Raw genomic sequence first — 12,494 nt, 5'->3', positions numbered from 1 at the left:
CCAACTCCCCCCCCCCCCCCCCCCCAGTTTTGGGGAAGAAAAAGTGCGGTATATATGTACCAGCCAAATGTAGTTATACAGATAAGTTGCTCCAAAGAAACTGGTGCTGGCAAGCACCCGTCCGAGCCGGGGTCTGCGTGCGCTGTGTAGAAGCGCTGTTGTGCGCTTCTGCGGCTTGTCTGCCTGCCACAGACCAGGTGGATGCCGCGTGATGTTAAAGGAGGCAGATGACAGATTCCCAGTAGCCGGAGTTTCTTGGCGTCTGATGTCAGTAGCAGAGAAGGTGGGCTGCATAGGTGGAGGCTGCAGCTGTTGTAAGCGGTGGATGTCAGACTTTCAGTTCTTACTGGTGTACATCTCAGACAGCAGTGGTGCACTATTGATGCGTTAAGAATTCTAGACGCGTTTCAGGGTACTTAGGTATAACAATGACCCTTTTCTTCTACTGAGGATTTTATCGGTTTATCTGATATTGGCCTTGAGGTTTATGGTTACATTTTTCTGATTTTTGACGTATGTTTGGGGTCATTGGGGGAGATTTATCAAAACCTGTCCAGAGGAAAAGTTGCCCATAGCAACCAATCAGATCTCTTCTTTCATTTTGCAGAGGCCTTGCTAAAAAATGAAAGAAGCGATCTGATTGGTTGCTATGGGCAACTCAGCAACTTTTCCTTTGCACTGGTTTTGATAAATCTCCCCCATTGTCCTGCTGGAAGACCCAAGATCTCGGACGCAAACCCAGCTTTCTGACACTGGGCTGTACAGTGCGACTTAAAATCCGTTGGTAATCCTCAGATTTCATGATGTCTTGTACACATTCAAGGCACCCAGTGCCAGAGGCAGCAAAACGACCCCAAACATCATTGACCTCCACCATATTTCACTGTAGGTACTGTGTTCTTTTCTTTGTAGGCCTCATTCCGTTTTCGGTAAACAGTAGAATGATGCGCTTTACCAAAAAGCTCTATCTTGGTCTCATCTGTCCACAAGATGTTTTCCCAGAAGGATTTTGGTTTATTCAAGTTAATTTTGGCAAAATGTAGTCTTGCTTTTTTATGTCTCTGTGTCAGCAGTGGGGTCCTCCTGGGTCTCCTGCCATAGTGGGGTCCTCCTGGGTCTCCTGCCATAGAGTTTCATTTTATTAAAATATTGACTGATAGTTTGCGATGACACTGATGCTCCCTGAGCGTGCAGGACAGCTTGAATATCTTTGGAACTTGTTTGGGGCTGCTTATCCACCATCCGGACTATCCTGCGTTGACACCTTTCATAAAAAAATTTCTTCCGTCCACGCCCAGGGAGATTAGCTACAGTGCCGTGGGTTGCAAACTTCTTGATAATGTTGCGCACTGTGGACAAAGGCAAATCTAGATCTCTGGAGATGGACTTGTAACCTTGAGATTGTTGATATTTTTCCACAATTTTGGTTCTCAAGTCCTCAGACAGTTCTCTTCTCCTCTTTCTGTTGTCCATGCTTAGTGTGGCACACACACACACAATGCAAAGACTAAGTGAACTTCTCTCCTTTTTATCTGCTTTCAGGTGTGATTTTTATATTGCCCACACCTGTTACTTGCCCCAGGTGAGTATAAACGAGCATCACATGCTTGAAACTATCTTATTTATCCACAATTTTGAAAGGGTGACAATAATTTTGTCCAGCCCATTTTTGGAATTTGGTGACATTATGTCCAATTTGCTTTTTTTTCCTCCCTTTTTTTGTTTAGTTCCAATACACACAAAGGGAATAAACATGTGTATAGCAAAACATGTGTTACTGCAATCCTTCTCTGTGAGAAATACTTCATTTTCTTGAAAAAATTTCAGGGGTGCCAACATTTACGGCCATGACTGTATAAATCTTTATTGGGACATTTAGGCAAGAAAGAGGTGTGTTTATAACATAAGATGCCTTGTGATGAATAATGCCACTGGCAGAGAAGCAGACAGGCAATGAATAGCAGGTGCTGCAACTCCACTGATTGTGCGATAGTCTGCTAAGAATTTGAGATGTCCTGCAACAACTCTGGGTGGGTAACTGAGTGCTGTGGGAGGGGGTGGAGGCCGGTTGGAAGGACTGTGATGAAAAGCCCAGGAAAAGGAATGCATTCTGGGAATTGTAGTGCTAAGCAACTGCTTAACCCAACTGCTTAGACCCAAAAACGAATGGATTTTCAGCGGTTTTAGAACTGGGAAAGACAAGTCTGCAATGCTATGTGCTACATCAGCATTTTTTATTATTTTTTATTTTTATACCTGATGGTCAGAATACCCCTTTAGTGGAAATGGAATTTAATCCATTCACTATTATGTAAATAGAAAACACTCCTAAAGCTGCAGAAACGAATGTTCCCATATACAGTATCTCCCATAAGTGACTCCACCCCTCACATTATATACAGTATATCCCATAAGTGACTCCACCCCTCACATTATATATACAGTATATCCCATAAGTGAGTCCACCCCTCACATTATATACAGTATATCCCATAAGTGACTCCACCCCTCACATTATATATACAGTATATCCCATAAGTGATTCCACCCCTCACATTATATATACAGTATCTCCCATAAGTGACTCCACCCCTCACATTATATATACAGTATATCCCATAAGTGAGTCCACCCCTCACATTATATATACAGTATCTCCCATAAGTGACTCCACCCCTCACATTATATATACAGTATATCCCATAAGTGAGTCCACCCCTCACATTATATATACAGTATCTCCCATAAGTGAGTCCACCCCTCACATTATATATACAGTATATCCCATAAGTGACTCCACCCCTCACATTATATATACAGTATATCCCATAAGTGAGTCCACCCCCCACATTATATATACAGTATCTCCCATAAGTGAGTCCACCCCTCACATTATATATAGTATCTCCCATAAGTGACTCCACCCCTCACATTATATATACAGTATATCCCATAAGTGAGTCCACCCCTCACATTATATATACAGTATATCCCATAAGTGACTCCACCCCTCACATTATATATACAGTATCTCCCATAAGTGACTCCACCCCTCACATTATATATACAGTATATCCATTAAGTGACTCCACCCCTCACATTATATACAGTATATCCCATAAGTGAGTCCACCCCTCACATTATATATACAGTATATCCCATAAGTGACTCCACCCCTCACATTATATATACAGTATCTCCCATAAGTGACTCCACCCCTCACATTATATACAGTATATCCCATAAGTGACTCCACCCCTCACATTATATATATACAGTATCTCCCATAAGTGACTCCACCCCTCACATTATATATATATACAGTATCTCCCATAAGTGAGTCCACCCCTCACATTATATATACAGTATCTCCCATAAGTGACTCGACCCCTCACATTATATATACAGTATATCCCATAAGTGAGTCCACCCCTCACATTATATATACAGTATATCCCATAAGTGAGTCCACCCCTCACATTATATATACAGTATATCCCATAAGTGACTCCACCCCTCACATTATATATACAGTATATCCCATAAGTGAGTCCACCCCTCACATTATATATACAGTATCTCCCATAAGTGACTCCACCCCTCACATTATATATACAGTATATCCCATAAGTGACTCCACCCCTCACATTATATATACAGTATCTCCCATAAGTGACTCCACCCCTCACATTATATACAGTATATCCCATAAGTGACTCCACCCCTCACATTATATATATACAGTATCTCCCATAAGTGACTCCACCCCTCACATTATATATATATACAGTATCTCCCATAAGTGAGTCCACCCCTCACATTATATATACAGTATCTCCCATAAGTGACTCCACCCCTCACATTATATATACAGTATATCCCATAAGTGACGCCACCCCTCACATTATATATACAGTATCTCCCATAAGTGAGTCCACCCCTCACATTATATATACAGTATATCCCATAAGTGAGTCCACCCCTCACATTATATATACAGTATCTCCCATAAGTGACTCCACCCCTCACATTATATATACAGTATATCCCATAAGTGACTCCACCCCTCACATTATATATATACAGTATCTCCCATAAGTGAGTCCACCCCTCACATTATATATACAGTATCTCCCATAAGTGAGTCCACCCCTCACATTATATATACAGTATATCCCATAAGTGACTCCACCCCTCACATTATATATACAGTATATCCCATAAGTGACTCCACCCCTCACATTATATATACAGTATCTCCCATAAGTGACTCCACCCCTCACATTATATATACAGTATATCCCATAAGTGACTCCACCCCTCACATTATATACAGTATATCCCATAAGTGACTCCACCCCTCACATTATATATACAGTATCTCCCATAAGTGAGTCCACCCCTCACATTATATATACAGTACCTCCCATAAGTGAGTCCACCCCTCACATTATATATACAGTATATCCCATAAGTGACTCCACCCCTCATATTATATACAGTATATCCCATAAGTGACTCCACCCCTCACATTATATATACAGTATCTCCCATAAGTGACTCCACCGGTCACATTATATACAGTATATCCCATAAGTGAGTCCACCCCTCACATTATATATACAGTATATCCCATAAGTGACTCCACCCCTCACATTATATACAGTATATCCCATAAGTGAGTCCACCCCTCACATTATATATACAGTATCTCCCATAAGTGACTCCACCCCTCACATTATATATATAGTATCTCCCATAAGTGACTCCACCCCTCACACTATATACAGTATATACCATAAGTGAGTCCACCCCTCACATTATATATACAGTATATGCCATAAGTGAGTCCACCCCTCACATTATATACAGTATATCCCATAAGTGAGTCCACCCCTCACATTATATATACAGTATATCCCATAAGTGACTCCACCCCTCACATTATATATACAATATCTCCCATAAGTGACTCCAGCCCTCACATTATATATACAGTATCTCCCATAAGTGACTCCACCCCTCACATTATATATACAGTATCTCCCATAAGTGAGTCCACCCCTCACATTATATATACAGTATATCCCATAAGTGACTCCACCCCTCACATTATATATACAGTATCTCCCATAAGTGAGTCCACCCCTCACATTATATATACAGTATATCCCATAAGTGACTCCACCCCTCACATTATATATACAGTATCTCCCATAAGTGAGTCCACCCCTCACATTATATATACAGTATCTCCCATAAGTGACTCCACCCCTCACATTATATATACAGTATCTCCCATAAGTGAGTCCACCCCTCACATTATATATACAGTATATCCCATAAGTGACTCCACCCCTCACATTATATATACAGTATATCCCATAAGTGAATCCACCCCTCACATTATATATACAGTATATCCCATAAGTGACTCCACCCCTCACATTATATACACAGTATCTCCCATAAGTGAGTCCACCCCTCACATTATATATACAGCATATACCATAAGTGAGTCCACCCCTCACATTATATATACAGTATCTCCCATAAGTGACTCCACCCCTCACATTATATATACAGTATCTCCCATAAGTGAGTCCACCCCTCACATTATATACAGTATATACCATAAGTGAGTCCACCCCTCACATTATATATACAGTATATCCCATAAGTGACTCCACCCCTCACATTATATATACAGTATCTCCCATAAGTGAGTCCACCCCTCACATTATATATACAGTATCTCCCATAAGTGACTCCACCCCTCACATTATATACAGTATCTCCCATAAGTGAGTCCACCCCTCACATTATATATATATATATACAGTATCTCCCATAAGTGAGTCCACCCCTCATATTATATATACAGTATCTCCCATAAGTGAGTCCACCCCTCACATTATATACAGTATCTTCCATAAGTGAGTCCACCCCTCACATTATATATACAGTATATCCCATAAGTGACTCCACCCCTCACATTATATATACAGAATATCCCATAAGTGAGTCCACACCTCACATTATATATACAGTATATCCCATAAGTGAGTCCACCCCTCACATTATATATACAGTATATCCCATAAGTGAGTCCACCGCTTACATTATATATACAGTATATCCCATAAGTGAGTCCACCGCTCACTTTATATATACAGTATATCCCATAAGTGAGTCCACCCCTCACATTATATACAGTATATACCATAAGGGAGTCCACTCCTCACATTATATATACAGTATCTCCCATAAGTGACTCCACCCCTCACATTATATACAGTATATCCCATAAGTGACTCCACCCCTCACATTATATACAGTATATCCCATAAGTGAGTCCACCCCTCACATTATATATACAGTATCTCCCATAAGTGACTCCACCCCTCACATTATATACAGTATATCCCATAAGTGAGTCCACCCCTCACATTATATATACAGTATCTCCCATAAGTGACTCCACCCCTCACATTATATACAGTATATCCCATAAGTGACTCCACCCCTCACATTATATACAGTATATCCCATAAGTGAGTCCACCCCTCACATTATATATACAGTATATCCCATAAGTGAGTCCACCGCTTACATTATATATACAGTATATCCCATAAGTGAGTCCACCGCTCACTTTATATATACAGTATATCCCATAAGTGAGTCCACCCCTCACATTATATACAGTATATACCATAAGGGAGTCCACTCCTCACATTATATATACAGTATCTCCCATAAGTGACTCCACCCCTCACATTATATACAGTATATCCCATAAGTGACTCCACCCCTCACATTATATATACAGTATATCCCATAAGTGAGTCCACCCCTCACATTATATATACAGTATATCCCATAAGTGAGTCCACCCCTCACATTATATATACAGTATCTCCCATAAGTGACTCCACCCCTCACATTATATATACAGTATATCCCATAAGTGAGTCCACCCCTCACATTATATACAGTATATCCCATAAGTGACTCCACCCCTCACATTATATATATATATATATATACAGTATATCCCATAAGTGACTCCACCCCTCACATTATATACAGTATATCCCATAAGTGACTCCACCCCTCACATTATATACAATATCTCCCATAAGTGACTCCACCCCTCACATTATATATATACAGTATCTCCCATAAGTGAGTCCACCCCTCACATTATATATACAGTATATACCATAAGTGACTCCACCCCTCACATTATATACAGTATATCCCATAAGTGACTCCACCCCTCACATTATATACAGTATCTCCCATAAGTGAGTCCACCCCTCACATTATATATATACAGTATCTCCCATAAGTGACTCCACCCCTCACATTATATACAGTATATTCCTAAGGTGACTCCACCCCTCACATTATATATACAGTATCTCCCATAAGTGACTCCACCCCTCACATTATATACATTATATCCCATAAGTGAGTCCACCCCTCACATTATATATAGTATATCCCATAAGAGAGTCCACTCCTCACATTATATATACAGTATATCCCATAAGTGAGTCCACCCCTCACATTATATATACAGTATCTCCCATAAGTGACTCCACCCCTCACATTATATACAGTATCTCCCATAAGTGAGTCCACCCCTCACATTATATATACAGTATATCCCATAAGTGACTCCACCCCTCACATTATATATACAGTATATCCCATAAGTGACTCCACCCCTCACATTATATATACAGTATATCCCATAAGTGACTCCACCCCTCACATTATATACAGTATCTCCCATAAGTGAGTCCACCCCTCACATTATATATACAGTATATCCCATAAGTGACTCCACCCCTCACATTATATATACAGTATATCCCATAAGTGACTCCACCCCTCACATTATATACAGTATATCCCATAAGTGAGTCCACCCCTCACATTATATATACAGTATATCCCATAAGTGAGTCCACCCCTCACATTATATATACAGTATATCCCATAAGTGACTCCACCCCTCACATTATATATACAGTATATCCCATAAGTGACTCCACCCCTCACATTATATACAGTATCTCCCATAAGTGAGTCCACCCCTCACATTATATATACAGTATATCCCATAAGTGACTCCACCCCTCACATTATATATACAGTATATCCCATAAGTGACTCCACCCCTCACATTATATACAGTATATCCCATAAGTGAGTCCACCCCTCACATTATATATACAGTATATCCCATAAGTGACTCCACCCCTCACATTATATATACAGTATATCCCATAAGTGACTCCACCCCTCACATTATATACAGTATATCCCATAAGTGAGTCCACCCCTCACATTATATATACAGTATATCCCATAAGTGAGTCCACCCCTCACATTATATATACAGTATATCCCATAAGTGAGTCCACCCCTCACATTATATATACAGTATATCCCATAAGTGAGTCCACCCCTCACATTATATATACAGTATCTCCCATAAGTGAGTCCACCCCTCACATTATATATACAGTATATCCCATAAGTGAGTCCACCTCTCACATTATATATACAGTATATCCCATAAGTGAGTCCACCCCTCACATTATATATACAGTATATCCCATAAGTGACTCCACCCCTCACATTATATATACAGTATATCCCATAAGTGAGTCCACCCCTCACATTATATATACAGTATCTCCCATAAGTGAGTCCACCCCTCACATTATATATACAGTATCTCCCATAAGTGAGTCCACCCCTCACATTATATATACAGTATCTCCCATAAGTGAGTCCACCCCTCACATTATATATACAGTATCTCCCATAAGTGAGTCCACCCCTCACATTATATATACAGTATATACCATAAGTGACTCCACCCCTCACATTATATATACAGTATCTCCCATAAGTGAATCCGCCCCTCACATTATATATACAGTATATCCCATAAGTGAATCCACCCCTCACATTATATATACAGTATCTCCCATAAGTGAGTCCACCCCTCACATTATATATACAGTATCTCCCATAAGTGAGTCCACCCCTCACATTATATATACAGTATCTCCCATAAGTGACTCCACCCCTCACATTATATATACAGTATATACCATAAGTGACTCCACCCCTCACATTATATATACAGTATATCCCATAAGTGAGTCCACCCCTCACATTATATATACAGTATCTTCCATAAGTGAGTCCACCCCTCACATTATATATACAGTATATCCCATAAGTGACTCCACCCCTCACATTATATATACAGTATATACCATAAGTGAGTCCACCCCTCACATTATATATACAGTATCTCCCATAATTGAGTCCACCCCTCACATTATATACAGTATCTTCCATAAGTGAGTCCACCCCTCACATTATATATACAGTATATCCCATAAGTGACTCCACCCCTCACATTATATACAGTATCTCCCATAAGTTAGTCCACCCCTCACATTATATATACAGTATATACCATAAGTGACTCCACCCCTCACATTATATACAGTATATCCCATAAGTGACTCCACCCCTCACATTATATATACAGTATATCCCATAAGTGACTCCACCCCTCACATTATATATACAGTATCTCCCATAAGTGACTCCACCCCTCACATTATATATACAGTATCTCCCATAAGTGACTCCACCCCTCACATTATATACAGTATATCCCATAAGTGACTCCACCCCTCACATTATATACAGTATCTCCCATAAGTGACTCCACCCCTCACATTATATATATACAGTATCTCCCATAAGTGACTCCACCCCTCACATTATATATACAGTATATACCATAAGTGACTCCACCCCTCACATTATATATACAGTATCTCCCATAAGTGAGTCCACCCCTCACATTATATACAGTATATCCCATAAGTGACTCCACCCCTCACATTATATACAGTATATCCCATAAGTGAGTCCACCCCTCACATTATATACAGTATATCCCATAAGTGACTCCACCCCTCACATTATATACAGTATATCCCATAAGTGTCTCCACCCCTCACATTATATATACAGTATATACCATAAGTGACTCCACCCCTCACATTATATATACAGTATATCCCATAAGTGATTCCACCCCTCACATTATATATACAGTATCTCCCATAAGTGACTCCACCCCTCACATTATATATACAGTATCTCCCATAAGTGAGTCCACCCCTCACATTATATATACAGTATATACCATAAGTGAGTCCACCCCTCACATTATATATACAGTATCTCCCATAAGTGAGTCCACCCCTCACATTATATATACAGTATATCCCATAAGTGACTCCACCCGTCACATTATATATACAGTATATCCCATAAGTGACTCCACCCCTCACATTATATATACAGTATCTCCCATAAGTGAGTCCACCCCTCACATTATATATACAGTATATACCATAAGTGACTCCACCCCTCACATTATATATACAGTATATACCATAAGTGAGTCCACCCCTCACATTATATATACAGTATCTCCCATAAGTGAGTCCACCCCTCACATTATATATACAGTATCTCCCATAAGTGACTCCACCCCTCACATTATATATACAGTATATACCATAAGTGACTCCACCCCTCACATTATATATACAGTATATCCCATAAGTGACTCCACCCCTCACATTATATATACAGTATCTCCCATAAGTGAGTCCACCCCTCACATTATATATACAGTATATACCATAAGTGAGTCCACCCCTCACATTATATATACAGTATATCCCATAAGTGACTCCACCCCTCATAGTTGTTTTTTAAATATTTTCCATCTTTTCATGTGACAGCATTGAATAAATTACCCTCTGTAGTGAGCGCACATCCTGTATAACAGTGTATAATGTTGTGTCACCTCAAAATAACTCCATACACAACCATTAATGTTTAAACCTTGGCAAGAAAAGTGAGTACAGCCCTAAGAGGAAATGTCCAAATTGTCCTCTGCAGCAATACTGGCAGCAATCATACATCATTTTCCTAAAGACAACCTCTGGATATGGGATATGACGCTGAGCATGTGCACTCAACTTCATAGGTCGACAATGGCGAGGCCTGTTCTGATTAGAGCCTGTCCTGCCAAACCTTCTGTATTGTCTTGCCCACCATGCTGCAGCTCAGTTCCGGGGTCTTGGTCATCTTCTTATAGCCTTGGCCATCTTTATTAGAGGAACAATTCTTTTTCGCAGATCCTCCGAGAGTTCTTTGCCATGAGGTGCCATGTTGAACTTCCAGTCACCAGTATTAGAGAGTGTGAGAGCGATAACACCAAATGCAAGACACTTGAGACACCTTGGAATGCTAACAAATCACGTGACATTGGGGAGGGTAAATGGCTAATTGGGCCAATTTGGATGCAGTTACTTAGGGGTGCACTCACTTTTGTAGACATTAATAGCTGCGTGTTTAATTATTTTGAGGGGACACAACATTAAACACTGTTATACTGTGCACTCACTACTTTACATTGTAGCAGAGGGTCATTTCTTCAGTGAAAACATAGAATAAAATATTAACAAAAATGTGAGGGGTGGACTCACTTATGAGAGATACTGTCTATGTAAACCAGTGAGTGATTCCTAATCAGTGTGCCTCCAGCTGTTGCAAAATAACAACTCCCAGCATGCCTGGGCAGCCTTTGTCAGCATCTAGGACAGTGGTCTCCAAACTGTGGAGCTCCAGCTGTTGCAAAAATACAACTCCCAGCATGCCCGGACAGCCGTTGGCTGTCCGGGCATGCTGAGAGTTGTATTTTTGCAACAGCTGGAGGCACACTGGTTGGTAAACACTGATGTAAGGCCTGAGCCGTATGTTAAAGGGGTACTCCGGTGGAAAACATTTTATTTTTTTCATATTAACTAGTCTCAGAAAGTTAAACAGATTTATAAATTACTTCTATAAAAAAAATCTTAATCCTTCCAGTACTTATCAGCTGCTGTATACTACAGAGGAAGTTGTGTAGTTCTTTCCAGTCTGACCACAGTGCTCTCTGCTGACACCTCTGTCCATATCGAGAACTGTTCGGAGTAGAAGCAAACCCCATAGATAACCTCTCCTGCTCTGGACAGTTCCTGACACGGACAGAGGTGTCAGCAGAGAGCACTGTGGTCAGACTGGAAAGAACTACACAACTTCCTCTGGAGCATACAGCAGCTGATAAGTACTGGAAGGATTAAGATTTTTTTTTATAGAAGTAATTTATAAATCTCTTTAACTTTCTGAAAAAAACAACTCGACTTCCTCTGTAATATACAGCAGCTGATAATTAGTGGAAGGATTAAAGGGGTTATCCAGGAAAAAAACTTTTATATATATCAACTGGCTCCAGAAAGTTAAACAGATTTTTAAATTACTTCTATTAAAAAAAATCTTAATCCTTTCAGTACTTATGAGCTGCTGATGTTGAGTTGTTCTTTTCTGTC

At 40.1% G+C, this 12,494-nt stretch overlaps 1 protein-coding gene across 3 annotated transcripts in view; it reads left to right on the top strand.

Annotated features, from left to right (window-relative positions):
- NMNAT1 (nicotinamide nucleotide adenylyltransferase 1) overlaps positions 1–12,494 on the top strand; it is a 53,323-nt gene that overhangs the window by 9,169 nt on the left and 31,660 nt on the right. The gene's annotated exons all lie outside the window — the stretch shown is intronic.

Source organism: Hyla sarda, chromosome 10, assembly GCF_029499605.1.
Source record: "Hyla sarda isolate aHylSar1 chromosome 10, aHylSar1.hap1, whole genome shotgun sequence".
Taxonomy (NCBI): domain Eukaryota; kingdom Metazoa; phylum Chordata; class Amphibia; order Anura; family Hylidae; genus Hyla; species Hyla sarda.
The sequence above is the reverse complement of the archived record's forward strand: the minus strand, read 5'-3'. Positions and strand labels throughout refer to the sequence as shown.